Source organism: Sus scrofa, chromosome X (assembly GCF_000003025.6).
Source record: "Sus scrofa isolate TJ Tabasco breed Duroc chromosome X, Sscrofa11.1, whole genome shotgun sequence".
NCBI classification, from domain to species: Eukaryota; Metazoa; Chordata; class Mammalia; order Artiodactyla; family Suidae; genus Sus; species Sus scrofa.
In genome coordinates this window covers 21,329,201-21,353,013 of record NC_010461.5, presented here as the reverse complement: position 1 = coordinate 21,353,013, position 23,813 = coordinate 21,329,201, and the positions used below count along the sequence as shown (strand labels likewise).

At 38.1% G+C, this 23,813-nt stretch overlaps 1 long non-coding RNA gene across 1 annotated transcript in view; it reads right to left on the bottom strand.

Annotated features, from left to right (window-relative positions):
• Positions 1-23,813, bottom strand: part of LOC110257768 — a 160,461-nt gene that overhangs the window by 29,942 nt on the left and 106,706 nt on the right. The window contains exon 3 of the long non-coding RNA XR_002340734.1: positions 19,725-19,837. This is a non-coding gene — a long non-coding RNA (uncharacterized LOC110257768). The remainder of the gene's footprint in view (positions 1-19,724; positions 19,838-23,813) is intronic.

The window sequence follows — 23,813 nt, the reverse complement described above, 5'->3', positions numbered from 1 at the left end:
ACTTCTGACACCAGATATGTGGGTTTTCCAAAAACATGAAGCAATTCTCCAACACCAACTGGGTGTCCTACAGTTCGGTTCAGTTCTTACACCATCTGCCTGTAGTTAGCATCAGATCCCCCAAGATAAGGGTTCAGTTCCTTAAGACCGCCTCCACTTTAGGTGCCAATCACAAGTCCCAGGTTGTTATCTGAACTTTATTTTTTTTAGGGCCACACCCAGGGCATGTGGAAGTTCCCAGGCTAGGGGTTGAATCAGAGCTGCAGCTGCTGGCCTATGCCACAGCCACAGCAACACGGGATATTTAACCCACTGGGCAAGGCCAGGGATTAAACTGTCACTTAAGCTTTTGATTGATCAGCTATAAATGCGGGATCCCCAAAATTTGCTAGAACAGCTCATAGAAATTAGGGAAATACTCACTTGCACTTGGTTAGCTATGTAATAAAGGACATGATAAAGGATATGGATGAACTGCCAGATGAAGAGATACGTAGGGCAAGATCTGAGAGAATTCTGAGCTCAGGAGATTCTGTCCCCATGGAGTTGGAGTGCGCCACCTCCCAGCATATAGATGTGTTCACAGGCCCACTAGCCCCCATCCTAAAGGTATCTAGGAGCCCACCAAGAGTTGCCTCATAAAAGACACTCCTATCACCCAAGAAATTCCAAAATATTTAGGAGCTCTGTGTCAGGAACTGGAGTCAAAGACCAAACATTAGTTTGCACCTACTGACCCCAACATTTAGAGTGGATAAGCAATGAGGTCCTCCTGTACAGCACAGGAAACTATATCCAATCTCTTGGGAGAGAACATGATGGAAGATAATATAAGAAAAAGAATGTATGTGTGTGTGTGTGTGTGTGTGTGTGTGTGTGTGTGTGTGTGACTGGGTCACTTTGCTGTACAGCAGAAACTGGCACATAGTAAATCAACTATACTTTAACAAAAGAATTAATTTTTAAAAACACCAAATATTAGAGCAAAATATGCTCCCAGTGCTCTTATCACTTTGGGAATTAAAAAGGTCTTGGGAGCTCTGTGCCAGGAACTAGGGACAGAAACCAATATATGTATATTTTCTATTATTTCACAGTGGCTCAGCACACAGTAATCCTAAAAGAGTGACAGATATTTATAAAATTCTCATCAGTAGGATCAAGCAGAATATTTCTTCTTGCCTAACAACTGTATTAGCTTCTTCAAGATGGGAAGATGCTATTAATTTATAAAATAAGAGTGACTCACCAGAGTGACATCTCATTCCACAGGCACAAATGGGTCTTCAAAAGTCGATTTTTTTCAAACTTTTTTTTTATTAAAGTATAGTTGATTTACAATATTGTGCCAATTTCTGCTATATGACAAAGTGACCCATATATATAAAAGAATGTATATATATTCTTTTTCTCATATCATATCCCCTATCATGTTCTATCCCAAGAGATTGGACACAGTTCCCTGTGGTTGCAAAAGCCAGTTTTTAAACTATTTAAAATGTCCAAATAAGCATCAGCAAATCTGAAACAGCTGAATTCCATATACATTATACTGGATGATGCTGATAATATATTTTTCCTATGTAATTCTGCTTTTCTTCTATCATAAAACATACATTATGTCTAATACATAAATATAAACAAGCCCAACAAATCAGCCCACATCAGAAAATTGTAGTTAATTTACTAATTGAGTGTTTTTGTACTTCATTATCAAATATATTCTTTTTTGTTTTATATTACATATTTTTATTTCTAATTAAATCTAGGAGTTCCCATCGTGGCAGGTGGTAATGAACCTGACTGATATCCATGAGGACACAGGTTCGATCCCTGGCCTCACTCAGTAGGTTAAGGATCCAGGGCTGCCATGAGCTGTGGTGTAGATTGCAGATGCAGCTCAGATCCTGTGTTGCTGTGGCTTTGGTAGAGGCCAGCAGTTGTAGCTGCAATTTGACCCCCTAGCCTGGGAACCTCCATATGCCATGTGTGCAGCCCTAAAAAGACCAAAATAATTTAAAAATAAAAATAAAAAATAAATAAATCTACTACTGGTCAGAAACACATTAACTTTATCTCTAAATATTTAGACTTCTTGCATTTACGCATTCATTCAATGATAGTGAAAATAAGATAGACCTAAGGCTCTGGGTTAGCCTGTCTGAGGCATTCAAAGATGAACAAAACATATTAGATCCTCTTAAAAATTCGTGTTCTCATAAAGGAGATTAAACACATAACACAAATATCCACAATATAATGTAGGGTGGACAATGTCAAGGAAGATCTAAGAGAATTCAGATAAAGAAGAAATGACTTCTGGGTGAAAGTGGATAGAAAGGGAGCAGTAGCATATGAAGTGGCCTTCAATCCTCAGAGAGGCATGGAAAGATGAGCGGGCACTTCACAACTAGAATACCATTTCAGATAATCTCTTCCAAATTTGAATATATTGAATTATTGATACCTAAAGCCGATATAGGATCTAACTGAAACTAACAAATTATTTTTTGCAATAAAATGTAAATAGAACAATCACCATGAATTCTTTTTTTTTGCTTTTTTTTTTTTTTTTTTTTTTTTTTTTTTTTGCTTTTTAGGGCCACACCTATGGCATATAGAGGTTCCCAGCCTCGGAGCTGTAGCCACCAGCCTATGCCACAGCCACAGCAATGCCAGATCCGAGGTGCATCTCAACCTACACCACAGCTCATGGCAATGCCGGATCCTCAACCCACTGAGCAAGGCCAGGGATCGAACCCGAAACCTCATGGTTCCTAGTCAGATTCATTTCTGCTGAGCTACAACGGGAACTCCTGAATTCTATCCTTATTATGGATGTGAGGATTCAAAGCCTTTAGCAGTAATTAGGCAATAGCCAGATTGCAAAGGTTAATAACATGTCTCCCCTAACAGCAAACATTTGCATCAGAGCACACACACACACACACACACACAGAGAGAGAGAGAGAGAGAGAGAGAGAGAGCTTGAATTCTTTGTACCTAACTTTTAAAAGCTAAGAGGAGTTCCCTGGTGGCCTAGAGGTTAAGGATTAAGTGTTGTCACTGTTGTGGCTTTGTTTGATCCCTGGTCCAGGAACTTCTGAATACTACAGGCACAGCCAATATATACATAAATAAATAATAAATAAAAGATGAGAGAAAATATTCTTATTTCCATAATCTTATTCCCCAATCTTCTAGTGCTTTGGAACACACTATTCCCATCAAGCAATGAGCCATGCCTTATACAGACCATATTTGGAATATCATGTCTAATTCTGGACATGTTGCAGTTTAAGAAAGACACTGATGAGCATTTATCCAAGGGGGAGTGACCAGGACACTGAGGGTCTAGAAATCACAGGTTATAAGAAATGGGCAGGATAAAGGGGCATGGATGGTCCACAGCAAGAAGACTAAAGATGACAGACAATTCTCCAAAGAAGACATACAGATGGCCAAAATACACATGAAAAGATGTTCAACATCATTCATTATTAGAGAAATGCAAATCAAAACCACTATGAGGTACCACCTTACACCAGCCAGAATGGCCATCATCCAAAAGTCTACAAACAATAAGTGCTGGAGAGGGGTGTGGAGAAAAAGGAACCCTATTACACTGTTGGTAGAATTGTAAATTGGTGCAACCACTGTGGAAAACAGTATGGAGATTCCTCAGAAAACTAAAAACAGAATTACCATTTGATCCAGCAATCCCACTCATGGGCATCTATCCAGAGAAAACTATGAGTCGAAAAGACACATGTACTCCAATGTTCATTGCAGCACTCTACACAATAGCCAAGACATGGAAACAACCTAAATGTCCATCGACAGAGAAGTGGATCAAGAAGAAGTGGTACATATACACAATGGAATATTACTCAGCCATTAAAAAGAACAAAATACCAGCATTTTTAGCAACATGGATGGACCTAGAAACTGTCATGCTAAGTGAAGTCAGCCATACAATGAGACACCAACATCATACGCTATCACTTACATGTGGAATCTGAAAAAAGGACACAATGAACTTCTTTGCAGAACAGATACTGACTTACAGATTTTGAAAAACTTATGGTCTCCAAAGGAGACATGTTGGGAGTGGGGGGGATGCCCTGGGGGTTTGAGATGGAAACTCTATAAAATCGGATCACGATGCTCATTGTACAACTATAAATGTAATAAAATTCATTGAGTAATTTAAAAAAAAAGAGACAGAGTTCCCGTCGTGGCACAGTGGTTAACGAATCCGACTAGGAACCATGAGGTTGCGGGTTCGGTCCCTGCCCTTGCTTAGTGGGTTAACGATCCGGCGTTGCCGTGAGCTGTGGTGAAGGTTGCAGACGCGGCTCGGATCCCGCGTTGCTGTGGCTCTGGCGTAGGCCAATGGCTACAGCTCCGATTGGACCCCTAGCCTGGGAACCTCTATATGCCGCGGGAGCGGCCCAAAGAAATAGGAAAAAGACAAAAAAAAATAAAAAATAAAAAATTTTAAAAATTTAAAAAAAGACAACTAAGGATGGATATGAGAGCTGTCTTCAAATATCTGTTTTACTCCAGACATGGGTGGCAAATGATTTGTTATTTATAATGGTAAAAGTGTAGATTGTGCAAGTGATTTATTTTTATATAAACTAGAAAGGGATCAACATTACCAAGATACTCACTCTCCCTTGTTTGCATTTCAGTGTTTTCTTAAATGGTCCAGAAGTGTATATCCAGCTACCTATATTATTTATGTTTGTATACCTCATAAGTCTCCCATAAGTCAGACCATACATAACTTCCCTAAGGCTCAAACACCAAAATAGCAAAAAGGTGATAACTGCTACCCTAGAGCTAATGAGTAGAATCAGAAGCAGGCAGATTTGAACTCAAGCAAAAACAAAAAGCAAAAAACAAACAAAAAAAACTTCAGGTTCTTCCATCAAGGAAACAATCTTTTTAGAAAAGTACTGAGGTGTCTGACACTAGAAGTATCCAAGTAGAACCTACGGAATTATTTGAATGGTTAGAGCAGGGGTCACCTGCAATGAGTAGGGGCATATCCTCTAAGATCCCTATTAACACCGAAAATCCCTGCAACAGAATAGGTTCAAAAATATCTGGAAAACACATCACAGTTCTTTAATTCCAAAATGAGTATTTGCCAGAGTCAAAAAAAGAAATTGCAACAATCTTTCCTCTTTCTGAAGGATTTTCTAGTAACACAATCCCTTCCACAAAGGGATGCAATAGAGATAACCTTGACAAATATGAATCCCAACCCCAACATGTAAAATTCTTCAACTCAATTACAAATCTAGGAACATGAGAATAACTACCACTCACAACTTATTAGAAGAATAAGAACATAGTTTCTCTAAGGAAAAATCATCCGCAACTACATAAATAGGCATTTGAATAAGGGGCAACCCATAGAAATTTGTTTAAAATCTTAATTGTTTTGTCAAGCATAGAGAGCTGAATTAAAGACAGGCAATCAAAGGCAGTGATTCTAAAGCACTTATCTAGTTGGAGTCATGCTAACAATGGGATCCCCTAGCCATCATGCTAGCACTGATATTATTTTGACATTTTTATAAACAATCTGTTACAGGGAGACATCTCCAGATTCAAAGAATAAATTTATCTTTTTCAAGTACTAAGCTGTCAAACTGCCTTAGAATGTCACATGATTGAAGGAGTGGGCAGCAGAAAAGAGGCAGATGGGCTTCGAGGTAAGTGCCAAGAAATGCTTTTAAACAAAAATTACCCCATGGATCAGCCACTTAATAATGGGTGACTCTCCAATCTATGTCTCTAATCCTGATCTCCCTTTATGAAAGCCTGGCTTGTATAGCCATCTGCCAATTATAAATTTCTACCTGTATGTCCCTCAAGCACAGCAAACTCAAGGTATCCCAATGTATACTCTTCATCTTCCATTCTTCCCCACTTCCAATCCCCCTGCTGTAGTCTCCTACACATTTGCTAGTAGCAATCATCAATTGCTCAAGCAGAAGCATGGAAGTCACCATATTCCACCTGTAGCAGAGACAGCCTGTAGCATAGACCAAACTCTATGCTCTCCTATACCACATACCCCTTGTACTTTATAAGTGGCCTTATGACAAGTTTCTCTTGAATGAAATGAGAACAGAAGTGATGGAGGCCACTTTTGGGTCTGGCCAAAAAAACTCTTTGTGTTCATAACTTCATGCACTTTCCCCCTTCCTTGGGATTAGAATGGCAATAATGAAAGCAATTTTGGAAGATATATATTGAAGATGGTCCAGATGTGATAAACCGGAATCCCTGTGAGATTAATCAGATCCATTTACCACCATCAGCAGCAACCTAGAACACACTCTAAACCTGAAAAAGAAATAAACTTTGACTATTCAAGCTATTACATCTCAGGGTCTCTTTGTTACAGTAGTTTAGTCTAGCCTTACTAGTACACTACTCATTTCTCCCCATGATCATAAATCACCAAGTCTTGATTCCTACATACTTCTCAAGTCTACCTCCTCTTGTCTCTCCCTACTTTTATGACTAAAGCTACCTATTTTTTCACTATTCTACCACCTCTTTACATATGTCTCTCACTCCAGGCTTGCTTACTCCTCTGCTATAGAAGACACATGTCAGGTTTCTAACAAGCCTACATATCTCCATTCTTTCTTCACGACAGCCTCTGCGAAGACTGTCTTCTGGGGAGGCACTTTTACACAGTGACACAGTAGTCTTACTATCCAGGGTGGGCAATACCATCTGCTAGCCTCAGGAAAGGGTCCTAGGTGGAATTAGCCAATCAGAATAGCTCTACCCACCAGTGGGTCAGTGATTGATTCACTGGGCATGAATTTTGGTTTGACTGAGTGACAGATGCTCTGTATGTCTCTATTTCCTCACTTTGGGCATGGATGGTAAAGTATATTGTCCCAGGAGCTGTTTGCAACCATCTTGCCACCAGGAAGCGGCAGAGACATAAGGAAGATAGAGTTGGAAAAAATTGAATCTTTGGTGACATCATTCAACTGAGGAGTCAAACCTACCTTGCTACCCCAGAAGTTGTTTTTATGTGTGTCAATAAATTCCTTTGTTATATAACTCCTTTTGAGTTTGACTTTCTATTACTTACAATACAAAGAGTACTAACTGAAACACTCTTCCTTCCAACCAAGGTTCATTCTCCACATAACTCAACAGAAAATGTCTTTAAAATGAAAACCTGATCAATAATCCCCCACCTAAAATCACTGAAAGCTTCTTTAAGGCCTTAGCCCAACATACTGGGTCTTTATCCCATCTCCCTCTCCAAACTTATTTCATGATCTTTAAATCTGCATAATTCACAGACAGAAATTTCAAAGAACTTTTGGTTTCAGGAACAGTGAACTGTCCCCCTACACCACCCTATCTTCCCAGAACTGCTGTTCTTATGATGCAGCAATTTCATCCTCCTGGATGGATATAGTAGCTCTTGGAACCACATACATCCTTATCTATGTTGAAAGAGAGGCAGAAACATATTATGAAACATTCATTGCAGCATTGTATGCAATAGTACAAAGATGGCAACAACTCAAATGTCCATCCACAGAAGGATGGATAAATGAATTATGATATATTCAGATTAAACTATAAGGCAATTCAATAAGTGATATATCAACATGAATAAATCTCAAATATATGATGTTGATGAAAAACTAAGTCAGAGAAGAATTCACACAGTATCACTGAAATATGCAAAACAAAAATATTTCTTGTAGAATTAAAAATACACTTGAGGATGGAGTTCCAATTGCAGCACAGGGGAACCGAATCTGACTATCCATGAGGATACGGGTTTGAGCCCTAACCTTGCTTAGTGGGTTGGTGATCTGGCATTGCCGGGAGCTGTGGTAGGTCACAGGTGAGGCTTGGATCCCGCATTGCTGTGGCTGTGGCTGTGGCTGTGGCTGTGGCGGGCAGCTGTAGCTACAATTGGACCCCTAGCCTGGAAACTTCCATAGCTGTGGATGTGGCTCTAAAAAGGAAAAATAATAATAATTATATATATATATATATAAAAAACACATACACACATATATATGATGTACTTGATATTTCTGGAGAAAGAGGAAGGTAATTGATATCAGGGAGGGGTGTACATGTGGCTTCAAGTCTACCTGTAATGTTTCGCTTTTAAAAAAGGATTTAAAGCAAATGCTATAAAAAGAATAAAATATAGCACAGTGAGGTGGTGTTGTACAAGGATGTTCATTCTAATATTCTTTATACTACTCGGCATGCTTGACTTTTAAATAAAATATTTTATGTGTTATATAAAACATCATGTTCAAAAACCTTAGCTTCCTTCTCTAACCTCATTAACTTCATCAAAGCTGGTTCCATAGAGAATGGACAATGACCAGAATAAAGGAGATCTGGTCAGCAAACTTCAGGAAAGATATAATCAAGCTAAGAAAGGTTCATAAAAAGCAATAATAGTCCTCTGTGTTGGAGGGACGTGGAAAAACAGCTTCTCATACACGGCTGGTAGAACTATGAATGGGTATAACCTACAAGAGAACAACTTGACAGTGTCTATTTAGGAAAGAAAGAAAGGGAGGGAGGGAGAACAGGGAAGAAGAAGAGAAGGAGCCCCAGTTAGTTTACTAGGGTTTTTGGTAAAGCCTCCTGGGGAGCTGTTTGAGCTATTAATAGACTTCTAGACATACCAAATGCTTAACTTGCTAACCCACACAGCAGGAGGCAAGGCAATCCAATTTCTTTATTCATTCTCTTTCCAAGTTTTACTTCCATTTTCTTATAACACAAAACTCCTTAACAATAAAGTTTGCCTATAACAGCTCTCACACTTATCTGGCCCACAACATCTAAATCAAATCATCTCAAAAGACGAAGTTAATTAAAACCACACAAGTAGAAATTTTACACATTGCTGCCAAAAGCAGACAGATAATAGAATGTATGAATAAATAAATAAGTGTGTGTGTGTGTGTGTGTGTGTGTGTGTGTAGAAAGAGAATCAAAAAGAGAGACTGATTTAGGTGTACACCAGCAAGAAGTTTACACAAACCACTAATCAGGTTTGTTCCTGAAAGTAAAGAATCTCATGCCAGTATGAAATAAGGCTCTCAACAATTTTTAAGTTGGCAGTTGAAAATTTTCCTAAACACAAATGTCACAGTTATTATGTGACTATATCAATCACTAATGTTGAGAAATTGCACCATAAATAAAGAATATATTGTGGTCAAACTCCAGCTTAATTATAATCTTACTGTGTCTTTAAATCATAGTTTAATTAGGGAGGAAAAGAGATTTTAAAGGAATTCAGAGAAGAAACAAATTTAAGTTTCTAAAGGGAGACAAGATACAGAACTCCTTAGTATGAAGAGATGGAGAAAGCAGCAAATCTACTTCTGAACACTGATTAGAAGCACAACCTACTATAAATTTCAATTTTGTTAAATATCATTAACCTTGACATTAACTGGAAACCTAAATATGATGTTTGTTCAATCCATAAAACATTCACTCAATTTAAGAACACTGGCACACAACGATCAGATTTGCAATTATTTATTTTTTTATTTTTTTTTAACTCTCCTTTTTTATTTATTTATTTTTCCACTGTACGGCATGGAGACCAAGTTACACATACATGTATACATAATTTTTCCTCCCATTGTAGTGCAATTATTTACTAACCACTGTACTGCCGATAATCTACAAGACCAAAAAAAAAAAACAAAAGCAAAAATAAACCTGACTCCACAGAATGCACTGCACAATTAAAGCTGTTGACTGGATGTCAGTAAACTGTCAAATCAAAGCCCTCCAGGAAAGCAGAAGGGGAGAGGTCATGAAAATCAAAACAAGGTGTGGGTGTAAGAGGTTCATTTACTAGAACCCACTATTTATACTAGAATCTAAAGCTATTCTTGTGGCTGCATTCAGAAAATATTTTTAAGCACCTGCCCTCTGCTAGTGATTGGAAGGAAGAACACAGCAATACAAACTGTCTCTCCCTCACCTAACGTTTGAAATCAATCACATTTCACAACTTCTGCCTCCCTGCATGCTTGCTCTCTCTCATATTCTCTTATCTCCTCTCCCTCCAGCTTGTACTGCCTTAGTTCAAGACCTTATGACATGCTCACATCTGGGATATATGTATGTAAATTGTATATATATATATATATAACATATATTTATAAATTACATAAAAATATATATATATATAATTCACTATAGCATTGTCTGCGGTAGCAAAAAAAAAATCCTTAAAAAGCCTAAATATCTGAGTACTCATGAATAAGAAACTGGTTAGATAAATTATGGTCCTATGATCAAATTCTCCGAAGGTGTTAAAAAGAATGAGACAACATTCTGTGTACTGATATGAAATGAGCTCTAAAATATATTAACTGAAGAAAGCAAAATGCAAAACTTGTTTATAGTATGCTACATTTTGACTTAAAGTGATACTGCCAAAATGAAATATAAACCAGGATTGAAAATCCCTCAAGCAGACAAAACCATTTAAGCCACCTAAGTAAAATTAAATCTAGCTTATTTCATAAACACAAGTAAAACTTAACTTAGGTTATTCCTTATAAATGCCTCTGGCAATCATAAAAGAAACTTTAGTCATCTTCCTAAAACAGTATAAGATAATCACTTTTATCCAATACTATGCTATCTAGAAACGCCTCTTTGTAATAACCAATCGCTTATAAAGGTTAAACAGCTTCATCATTTTCACTTTAAAAGCCATCCTGTAATGACATCCCTCTGAGCTTCATCTCAGTTTTGGATGTGAAGACTCCCAGTTCACAAACTGTTCTTTTGTGCACAATAAACTCTTACTAAATACTATTTTACTGGCTCGGTTTTAACTGTTACTATTTCCGGATTTTTGACAGTATATATAATATACATATGAACACACACAGAGCTCTTCTTTCACTTACAATGGGCTTACATCTCAATAAACCCCATTGTAAGTTGAAAATATCCTAACTCAAAAACGTACTGAATATACCTAACCTACCAAACATCATAACTAAGGTAGCCTAGCCTACTTTAACTGTACTCAGAACCCTTAGATTAGCCAACAGTTGGGCAAAATCATCTAACACAAAACTATTTCATAATAAAGTGCTGAATATCACACTTGAATGGAATGGAATTTATTAAATACTGTACCAAAAGTGAAAAACAGAATGGCTGTATGGATACAGGATGCTTGTAAATGTGTTGATTTTTTCCCTTCCTGATCAACTGGCTGAATGGAAACTGTGGCAGCCCAGGAAAAGGTCAAAATCCCAAGTTTGAAGTACAGTTTCTACAGAATGTATATCACTTTTTCACCATGGTAAAGTTGAAAAAAAACTGTAAGTCAAACCATTCTAGGTTGGCGACCATCTTTATACACAAAAACACACATTTAGGTGTAGACTCAAAATACGCAAGAATCTGATAATGTTTTCCTCTGAGGGAAGGGAACTGGGTGACTGGGAGATGGGGAAGGAAAGAGACTTAGATTTCACTTTAACTCTTTGTCCTTTCCTGAAACTTGTACCATGTGTATGCCTATTCACCAACTATATAAAAATGATGCTTTCAAAATAAAGAAAATGTTTTTAAATGTCTCTTACATCAGGACCATTGGTGAAGTAGTTTCCTAACTGCTCTCCCTTCCACTCTGTTTTTTCAATTGGAGATAGAATTTACATAATATAAAATTAACCATTTGGGGAGTTCCCTGGCGGCTTAGCGGTTAAGGATCCTGCGTTGTCAGGGCTGTGGCTGGGGTTTGATCCCTGGTGCAGGAACTTCCGCATGCTGTGAGCAGGGCCAGAAAAAAAAATAATTAACCATTTTGAAGTGTATGATTCAACGGCTCTTAGTACTTTCACAGTGTTCTGCAACCATCACAACTACCTAGTTCCAGAACATTTTCATCGCCCTAAAAGGAAACCCTGTACCCATTAGCAGTCAATCCCAATTCTGCTTTCTGTTTCTACTGATCTGCCTCCTCTGGATTGTCCTCTACATGGGACCATGGGATACGTGACCTTTTATGTTTGTGCCTTCAGTCTATCCTTCACTCTACGCCAGAGTTAAGTGCACGGCTCATGCACCACCAAAGCACCCTGTACTTGCCTTTCATGTTCTATTCTAATCGCTCACTTGTCTGTTATACAGAGTTGAGAGGTATAGGGCAGGCTCCATGCCTGTCTTGCCTGTATTGTGTCCCCACTGCCTAACATTTATCAATAAACACGGGAAGCTGAATCAATGCTTCTAAAACGCAATCTGATCATATATCCCCCCACCACTGGTGTAATGAGTTTATTTATTTATTTTTTGGCCTCGCCTGCAGCCTGTGCAAATTCCCAGGCCAGGGATCAAACTCGCGCCACAGCAGTGACATCAAATCCTTAACAACTAGACCACCAGGGAACTCCTATAACAAGTGTAATGAATAAATTGGACTTGGTAGGGTGAAAGCAGGAAGTGATTTTTTTTCTCCCATCATTATTTTCAGACCTGTTTTGTCAGGTGAATCTCTTGTTTCCATCCCTAAATGATATCTCAGCTTTGGGGATAAGCAGAAAAACCAATTCTAAATCAGGAAAGAAGCAGGGATTAGGGATCTTAATACAGGACAGAGTGAAAAGAAATTTCTAGGATGTCTGTAAATGGCAGTTTGAAGATGAAGATTATACTGTAGACCTGGAGAGCGAGCCATTCAGCCTGGAACTGGAAGATGAGCTTTCAGAAAGGATAGCGCCAAAGAAAAAAATGCCACTGAGAGATTTCCTCATTGACTACACCAATCATCATGTTCAAAAGTTTGGGGCAGGAGTTCCCGTCGTGGCGCAGCAGAAACAAATCCAACTAGTAACCACGAGGTTGCGGGTTGGATCCCTGGCCTTACTCAGGGGGTTAAGGATCTGGCGTTGCTGTGAGCTGTGGTGTAGGTCACAGATGTGGCTTGGATCCTGCATTGCTATGGTTGTGGCGCAGGCTGGCAGCTGTAGCTCCAATTCGACACCTAGCCTGGGAACCTCCATATGCCACAGGTGTAGCCCTAAAAAAAAAAAAAAAAAAAAAAAAAAAATGGTGGTAGAAATAGCAAGAGGTACATAGAAAACTAAATAATTATTAACACCAGGAAGAGTGAGAAGTAATAGAAGGGAATATAAGTTGCTCAGCTATAAATGTGCCTATTTACCTATACATAATGATGTAAACATGGAATTTTGATTTAATAAAAATAAATCAAAATATAATTATATTGGGGAGATGAGTATATGTGTATTATGGGGGGGAAGAGCAGGGAAGGGTAGTAATGATAGACAGGTAAATCCTCATTTAGCACAGAATAAAGTTAACAGAGAATGTTCAGAATTGAAAACTTGGGATATAACAAGAATTTGAAAGTAAATACTAGAGCAGCAGCTAAAGCACTGAGTTGAAAGTGATTGCCTGTAGAAAGCAGAAATCAAAGAGCAGAACAGAGTGGGCCTATGGATATATGGTTTGGTTATAAGTGTGACAGTACTGTTTAAATCATTGCTGTTTAAGTTCATCACTTCCATTAAAAAAATAAATGATTTTTACGGAGTTCCCTGGTGGCCTAGTGGATTAAGGGTCTGGCGTTGTCACTGCTGTGGTACACGTTCAATCCCTGGCCCAAGAACTTTCACACGCTGCAGATGCAGCCAAAAAAAAAAAAAGAGAGAGAGAGAGAGAGACAGAGACAGAGACAGAGAAAGAGAGAGAAACTTTAAAAAAAGATTTTTAAAAATCCAATCTAATCTAAATCAAAAGGTCTAACTCCCATTCGGTTTAAAGCTTCTCACTTCCTCAGCTCAAGTCTGAATCTGGCTTGGAATTTAGAGGCGTGGAGTGTGTGTGTTCACTCTGGTGCCAGCAGGTATCCCCTTGGCTAGAGTCAGTGGAGTGCATGTGCTCCCTGGGAGTGGCCCGCTCCCATCTCTGTCAAGCCTTGTTCCTCTCCTTCACTTAGCCTACACTTCAGCCTAACACACATCTTTCCTTACCTAGAATAAATGATGCTTCTCTGGCCCATGAAAAATTCCCTGGGCTTGAAAAACTCTCTCCCTCACATCCTTTACCCAATAAGTTCTCATCACACTTCAGGTCTCAGCTCAGAAACTAGTGGTTTCCTCCAGGAAAACAGAAACTTCTAAGTCTTAGCAGTGAGCCCACCTATATTACCTCATATTTCCCCTAACACAACACGGATCACACTATCCCTCTACTAGACTATAAGCTCCATGAAGGTAAAACTTCAGTGTTATGCTCAATAAAATATTTGCTGAATGAAGGCATGGTCATCACGCTCACTCTGGAGACAAAACTTTATAGAAAGGCCAATTGGGATCAAAAGCTTACTTAGTAAACTCAGCATCAGAGTTAAGTAGCAGGGTTGAATTAATATTTGCCCAGGACAGTCCTATGTGCACGGATACCCTGGATTAATTATTAACGGCACCCCCCTTTCTCACTCTATCATAATGCCCCAGTTTGGATGATAAATGGGATGGGATGGGATGGCATACACCTCTTAGAGTGGAACTGCACCAGGGCATCCTCTCCTCAGGATCACCCTAGAGACACGATCATTATCTCCCCCATCACTGTTTTCTATGTTGTATAACCGATCAGCCCTCTCCACTCTCTATCCCACACCCAACGACCCAGTAACTCATTAGATGGCCTAATGTCTCGCCTCAATGAAAAGGCAACAGACCATATCTTTATGGTGTTCCTGCATAACTATGCTAAGATCTATTATGTCTCTTTTACAATCTAACTGTTAAGGCCAACTTCATTTTCTAGGGAAGAGGAAGCGGCCAGCAGTTGGTACTGTTCCCCTTAAGTTCTGCCTACAGAAACCTTGCTGACTAGGCATCCTTGATGGCTCAATCACAATGGAGCAGCCCCTATGGCTGCTCATGTATATTTTATCTGTGAATAGGAAGGTGGCAGCAGTTTCAAATTCATCAGACAAGGAAAGGACATTTTGGTTTTGGTGTGAAGAGCCTCATGTGCTAAAAAAAAAAAAAAAAAAATCAAACTTCTGAGAAAAAAAGGAAGAGGGAATCCTAATCTATTGCTCCTTTAAAACTGTGTACTGCAGAAAAGAAATTCATGGACTTGGAGAACAGACTTTTGGTTGCCAAGGAGGAGAGAGAGGGAGTGGGATGGACTGGGAATCTGGGGTTAATAAATGCAAACTATTGCATTTGGAGTGGATAAGCAATGAGGTCCTGCTGTATAGCACAGGGAACTATATCTAGCCATTTGTGATGGAGGATAATGTGAGAAAAAAATGTATATACACATATATGTGTGTGTGTGACTGGGTCACTTTGCTGTACAGCAGAAAACTGACAGAACACTGAAAACCAACTATAATGGAAACAATAAAAATCATTTTAAATAAATAAATAAATAAAATTGTGTGCTGGGGCAAGAAACCCTAAAGATTTCAATCCTGCCCAAAAAGCATGACTTGTTTCTGAATCATGGGATCCAGTTCCCAGTTTAATGTGATCTGTATTTGGAGTTTTTTTAAACTCATATCTGTGATCTGACTCCTCCTGGGGGCGGGGGTGGGGGGAGAAGAGACATATTACAAGGTAGAAATATGAACCTCACTGTTGGTAACATTTGGCACATCACAACAATATGCACAGGGCTCACAGCGCCAGTGAGCTTGGCGGGTCTCCAGGAGTAGTCCCTCCTTCCTTCTCTCCCTTTCTCAGTTGCTTCCAGTTCTCACTCCCCTGGCTCTTGGTTTTGTGACCATCTTCCTCTGTCAACCAGCAGCAGCCTGTTCCTTTACAAGCACTGGGGACAAGGCAGCTGCGGCTGTGGCAGGGAATTTAGTCAGACCTCTTTCTGCAGTCTGGCTAGGCAGGGCTCTTGGACATGACATGACATCATGTGATCTCATTTTAAAAGCCTCCCTCAATCCTCCGACTAGGATCTTTATCAGACTTTCCAGTTTCTTCCAGACTCTGGCCATTTGGAGTGACAGTACACAAATAACACATTGAAAAATATGGCTCTATTGATGTATAAAATGATTTGAAAGAGTTCAGTGTTCTAGGACAGCCATAGACTGATGGAAATTTCAAAATATCATTCCAGGCTGCCAAAACCCCTAAAATTCAATAAAAATAAGAAGACTGCCTCTAAACAAAGTAACACTTCTCCACATTTCCCAGTTTCACAAACGGATTATATGTTTGCATATATTGTAGCAAAAGTTCCCATACAATGTTAAAATTTGGTTACAGGCAGGGAATAGAAGGGAAAATATAAGCCAAATACTTTTTTGAAAAATAAAGATTTCTGGGAAATTGATTGTCTAATACTTAACAAAAAGAAGGGGAAAAGAGCAAAAGAAAAATGATGGCTGTAAACCAAACAAAAAACTATTACATTCCAATGCCATAAACTTCATAAGGTGATAGCAAAGGAAAGAAACAATTCTCAATCAAACCAATATGTTGTAGGGAGGTTTCCACTTAATTTTTCCCCACCTCTCATACACTAAACTGCATCAACAAAATCAAGGAAGTTCTCATTTGTATCCCCAAATTCGGAGAGACTCTCACTAAGTTGTATCACTATCTTTTCCCTCTTTGAATAGGGGCACGATGAAAATGGCTGCTGGAGAGAAATAGGTGAAATAAAGGAAGTTTTTAAAGAAGACGCTCACCTTTGGATGAAATCAGGGCTCCAGAGATACACGCTGAATTGGGGAACAAATCCAAAGACTATGGTGTCCAGCCCCTCCCCTGCCATGTGAATAAGATATACCTCTTATCTAGGTGGAGGAAACCTGGTTCAGGGCATTTAACAAAGCATCAAAAGCCCAAGACTGTAAACTAAAATATACACTCCCTTACTGAGTCCCCCATCCTCTGCCATGTTCCCAGATTATGAAAGGAGATTATGCACTAAATGTTCCCAATTTTCAACTGTGGCTTATAGCACAAATAACACTGACCTCAGATAAAGTAGGAAACAACAAGGAAGCTATCTATACTGTGTAAGAATAATAAAAAATTACAGATCGAGATATCCAAGTAAAATATGAGAAAAATAAAAATAACAAGACAAATATGCAAGCACAACACGGCAAAAAAAAAAAAAAAAAAAAAGGAGAGAAAAAGGAAAGAAAGAAAAAGACAAAGAATTAGCCCAAGCAAGTATGTCACTGAAGCAGCAGAAAGAAATTATTTTACAAATAATTAAACCATAGAACAACATATATTATGGACCCCATACAACAAGAGCTTTTTAAAAAGACTACATTTTTATCTTTGCTTGAACATTCATAACCTCCAGAAGTATACAGAAGTCACTAATAACACTGGTTATATATGGGAGAAGTTAACTGGATGGGCAGAAGATAAGAGTGGGTATTTTCACATTGAGTTTTTCTTCAATTTTTGAACTCTGTAAATATCACCTATTTTTTAAAACATGAAATAAATTCTACTTAACCAAAAAAGAAAAAAACCACAGAAGCTAAAAGGCAAGATGATAAAAAGAGATGAAAAGGGAGATTTGTGGATACAAGAAACAAATTGAGGATCAAAACCATGCAATACATAGAAAGGGCACAGAATCGATATAACCTATATTCACTCAACTGGAAAATTTTTAAAAATTGAGATATCAAAATGATCACAAAAAAGTTAAGCTGTCAGAGAAAAGCTAACAATAATGAAGGAAAGATTTTTTAAAAACCCAAAACAAAGCTATAAGATGTCCCTATTGTAGAGAACTCATCCAAGATAATAGTCTCCAAAGATATAATAAAAGAAAATTTACCTAAAGTTAAGAAATATGTGAATATGCAGAATGAAAAAGCTCACAAGTCCAGGAAAAACTGATGCAGAGTTATTCAACTTCAAAGATTAGGAAATAAAGTCTTCAGGAATTCCATGGGGGAAAAGTACATTACTAAGTTGGATAGTGGGGCGAGTAGAGAGAATCAGGCTGTGATTAGTCCTCCTCACTCCTCACTATAACCTTCAGACAGGACAGTAGAAATATGTCTACAATATTGTAAAGGAACGTATACCCAAGAATATTATATCCAGTCATGAGGATATTCAAATAAAAAGGCAAAAGGCAGACACTTTTAATCATGGAAAACTCAGGGAATCCAACACATGTAAGCCTTACCTAGAAAAGAAGACTAGGTGAGTATACAAGCTATCCAATTAAGAGATGTATAAGAATGAAGAACTTGGGAATGAAGAACACATGGTAAGAGAATTAGTGGTAAAGGTCTCATTTAAATGTTAATTTATTATAGATAACTGTAAATTAAGAAAACAGACTATAACAAATATAAACCTTAATAGTTCAAAAATAATAATATAATAAGATAAAAAGGAGTTAGGGAAGTAGAAAAGTAAAAATGATATCTTCATATTTCATATCAGGAATTTAAATTAATACTATATAAAACTAAAGAATATATATGTATACATATACATACATACATACACATTCACACCAAAAAAACCTCTTAATTTTTCATAAGCTAACAGAGATCACGTAGTTGCTTAGGAAATAATAACCTGTGGTAAAGAAATGTTGAATTAAGTGGTAATAATTCCTTCAGGTTTATTTCATTGTATTTCAATTTTGTGAAATTAGAATTAATTATATTGAAAGCAATTGGCTTGTGTAGTGTAATTCTATTTTTATTTATTTATTTATTTTTGTCTTTTTATCTTTTTAGGGCCACACCCACAGCATATGGAGGTTCCCAGGCTAGGGGTCTAATCAGAGCTACAGCTGCCGGCCTGCACCACAGCCACAGCAACGTGGGATACAAGCCACGTCTGTGACGTACCCCACAGCTCACAGCAACACCAGATCCTTAACCCACTGAGCGAGGCCAGGGATCGAACCCACCACCTCATGGTTCCTAGTCAGACTCATTAACCACTGAGCCATGATAGGAACTCCTGCAATCCTACTTTAAACTATTGTGTTTACTTATCCTTCTTTCTATAAGATACACAGAAGAATATTTGCAATGATGGTCACTAATGTTAATTTTTGTTGTTGTTGTTGTTGTTGTTGCTGCTGCTGCTATTTCTTGGGCCGCTCCCGCGGCATATGGAGGTTCCCAGGCTAGGGGTCGAATCGGAGCTGTAGCCACCGGCCTATGCCAGAGCCACAGCAACGTGGGATCCGAGCTGCGTCTGCAACCTACACCACAGCTCATGGCAACGCCGGATTGTTAACCCACTGAGCAAGAGCAGGGACCAAACCCGCAACCTCATGGTTCCTAGTCAGATTCGTTAACCACTGCGCCACGACAGGAACTCCAACTAATGTTAATATTGATTATTTTTAGGTAGAGGGATTTAGATTGTTTTCTCTTCCTTTCCTTATTGCTTAAACTCTTTGTAATCAGCAAGTATTAATTTTACTCAAACAAAAGAAATAGTATTTAAAAATATACAAATCAAGTCGCACAAGGACCAAACTGGTTTCCAATTTAATTTCACGAATATTTTTATGAGCACTTACTATGTGCCAAGTCTAATGGGAATAGATAGGGAGACAAAATAAACACAACCCTTGCCCTCACACTGCTAATTATCTTCAAAGTCTTTACTACATTCTGATCCACTCACCTGAAACTATCTGGCCCTCAGTCTCCACAGATGAATGACAATGTCTAATGGCAACTTCACAGAAGGCCTCCTCTCTGAGCGAAATTTATGAGAAGGTCCTTGCAGACAGTTACCTGGAAGAAGAGCAACATTTTTGTTTCAATTTCAGAATCATTTTAATTTGCTACATTTTGCAGATTGATTTGGGTACTTAAAATAGGAAGGGTGGGAAGAATCTGAGTACTTGAAAAAGGGTAAGGTGGGAAACTAAGCATGAATTCACAGCCCAACTCAGTCACTTCAAGCCAGTGAAACCTTGACAAATCCTTTAATCTGAGCTTCCATTTCTTTTTCTGGAAAAACCAGGAACATAAACGTATTCTTATATGAAGACACAGTTAAGCTGTTAAAAGTACATAAAGCACATGGAACAGTGTCTGAAACACAGCAAAAACAAAATGTTAGCTATTATTATTTTTAAAATTGCCTTACTTTCATCAAAAATCATGATTTAGGGAGATAGATTCTGCCATCACTGTTGGTTCCATTATCATCAAGGTGGTCTAAAACTCATAAAACCATTTCTAAACTGTGTGAGCAAATAATGAAAACATTTAAAATCAGGGTGAGTCCTCTTTTTTTGGTTAAGAAATTACATAAAGTAAATTAGCTCTTTAACCTTTTTGACAAACGAAACTCAATGTAGTCATATTACAAGTGACTAAAGGCATATTTTAAAAAAGCTTTGAGTTCACCAAATTGTAAGATATTATTACCGAAGTAGAGAGTATGTTTTATTAGCCCTGCAGCAAGGAGATTGAAGTATCTTAATTGCTTGTTACTTTTCCTCCACCTTCTATTGATAAACTTGAAGATAAAAAAAGGGTAAAGTTGATTTACTCAAGCAAAGAGAACAGATGTTGTATGTTGTAAATTTTGCTGAAAGCCAGTAAGATAAGAGAATGCATTTACATGGTTGTCTAACTATTTCCAATTTAATTTATGTGGTACAAGGAGAAAAATTAGGCAAGTTTTGTTTCTTCCTGCCCGGTACTGATTAAATCAATCTGAAGAATCCCATCAAATTAATCACCCCAAGACAATGTTCTTTATGATTTCTAATGTTACTGTGTCAGGAAGACCAGAAGTCTGATAACAGAACCAGGGTACAAATCAAGAAAATAGAAGGACACATAAAATAAGTGAGAAGAAAAATAATTTCTAGATTAGATAACTATGCCATCAGGTTAAGGCTCAACTATCAGCTCTCTGAAGGAGACTATCCTTGCCAGTTCAGTGAAGAGTCATCAGCTACATACTGCTTGAAGGTGGGGGGAAGGCACAAAGGCAGCAAAACATAACACACAGAGAAAGAGAACATTTAAGAGGATGAGTTGGGTTTTATCATAATGGGAGCTTTATAAAGGACTCCTCTGTTCCCAAATTGGCCATACTCTAAAATTCTCCTCAAAGGCTGGACTAAAAGCTATTGGTTTCACAGCTCCAAGAAAAAAGAAAAGCCATTATTCTACTTTCCTTTCCTTCAGTTTAGGCCCAGACAGCAAGACTGTCCTGCAATGTAAATACTCCATCAGGCACAGGTCTAGGGGATGCAATATAATTGAAATTATTCAATTCATACTAGAAGTTGGCTATTGCAATTTTGTTCTGTTGTCCTCCAGGAATTTTAGAAACCCATGGTTGTAGTTAACTTTGCTCCATGTCCTAAACTGTTGAGGAAAAACAAAGTGAAAGTTGAGTAAGGCCAAGTTTTTATTATAAATGCAGATGTAATAACACTAATTCTAATTACCATCTACAGAGCATCTAATATGCTCCAAGTAGGGGGCTGAACACATTATATACATTATGTATTTATTTTCCTATAAAATTCCTAGGTGGTAGATATTATTTCTGTTTTACAAATGAAAAAGCACAGGATCACAACAATTAATAATCACAGACTGCATATCTACCGATGACATACAATTCTATGTCTCGGGCCCTGTTCTCATCTGGCTAACACCTTTGAAAGCCTACCTGGCACAGAAACACCCAAATAGGAAGAGTTTTTTAGAAGCAACATTGTAGAAAGAGTTTTCTTTGCTGCCTAATTTTATCCACCCTGTGTCCAGGAATCTCAGCTTGTATAGTCTGTCTATATGATTATTTATAACAATCTAAGTGATTATTTATAACAACTTCTAGGGGACTTGATAAAGCAGGATTTTGTTGAAAACAGCAAAGACTTGATTCCCACTGTGGAATGAAATATTTGAACAATCCAGATTGATCAAGCAAAATTAAATAACAAACTACAAATGGAATGCTGCAGTTCTTATTTTAATGTCTAGTCCTTTCAAAACATTACCAAATGTGGATGAGAAAATTGGCTCTGCTGTGAGCCTGTCTATCTTTCTCTTCCCGTATTGCCCAGGTTCTAGGAATCTCCTTTTGTGTGGCTTACATGTTTCTGGTCCCAGATCAGTTATCACTGGGATAAAGTTTCATATTATGTGAACCTACGGTAATAACTGCAGAAGCGCTCACTGTCTAGAGTTACACAAAGATCACCTCATCGATGACACATCTTCACTGTGCTCTGCAAATTAATTTTTCTCTACCACCTCACTGGCTTCCCCCCTGGGTCCTCTAACCTCTGCGTCTCCAGCATTCTGCCTGGCAACCAGCCATGGGAGGGGCGTCTGTGGTTCTGTTTTTCTCAAGGGAAGAGTAACCTTCCTGACAGAGGACCTACACGAAAGCCACTTCCTCACTGGGTCAGATTTCACAGATCATATCATCTCCCATGTAACAATGCTATAGTTTTTTTTCATATTCTCCTAATCTATCTTCTTGGTTTCCCCTCTTGGCCCACCGCAGGCTCCTACATTAAATGATCTTCAAGATGGCATAAGATTTAAATCCATTCCAAATGCCACAAAACCTCCTTAAACTTTGTTAATTGTAAAATGAGGAGGAAGAGAAGGACAAGGAAGAAAAGGGCAAGCAAAAGGGCAAAAAGAAGGAGGGAGAAGAGGGAAAAATTATATTTAACAGAAAAATGCAAAGGTCAGAAGTAAGTCCAAGAGTAAAATGTGACTCTAATAGCACCATTAACTCTGAGCCTTGCTAGCCCAGGAATGGTTCCAAAGTCACCTCTGCATCAGGTGCCGACCTGCCTCTGACAGCTACCATGCCTCGAGGGTCCCTCTATCCAGCCAAATGTTCCCAAGAAGCCTAAGCAACCTTTCAAGTCCAACATCTGAGTCTGAAGGCATAGCAGCATGGCACTTAAACATTTTTGGCATTTGGAACCTCACTATGACATGGATAAGAAAAAATATGAAGTTGGTAGCTTTTAAATCATAATTTAATTCTAGGCATAATTATATTTATAAAGATGAACATCATCCACGTGATGCTACTTGAGATTTTTAACAACGAAATTAGAGAGCAGAAAGAAATTTGATGTGTAACCATTAGAAAATAAAGGCAAAATTATCCCTGTTTGCAGCTGGTATGATTGTATGCCTGGACAACCTAAGAAAATCAACTGGAAAACAAATAGAAAGGAGAGTATAAAAGTAATACACAGAAACCAATAGCCATCCTATGTCCACAAACAACAACAACCATAAGCCAACATAACAGAAGAGAAGACCCTGTACACAAGGGCAGCAGAGAGGATAAAACGCCTGGGAATAAACTTACCCAGAAATGTGCAAAACCTATGTGAGAAAGACTTTGAAATAATCTTGAAGGAAATAAAAGTAGACTTGAAAAGTGGAAAGATATACCATGTTCTTGGAAAGGAAAACGGCATTACAAATATACCAATTACGCTAAGTTAATTCATAAAATTAATATAATCCTCATAAAAATACCAGTAGATATTTTTTGAAGTACACAAGCTGATTCTAAAGTTTATGTGGGAAAAAATGAAGTAAGAATAACCAGAAAAACTCTAAAAAGGAAGAGTGAAGAGGAACTAATACTACGAAATATCTTGGTAGCTATCTGAAAAACTGCACACCACAATAAATTCCAAATGTATCAAATATTTAACCATACGCTTTGAAAGTATTAAAGTGCCAAGAAAACATGTAA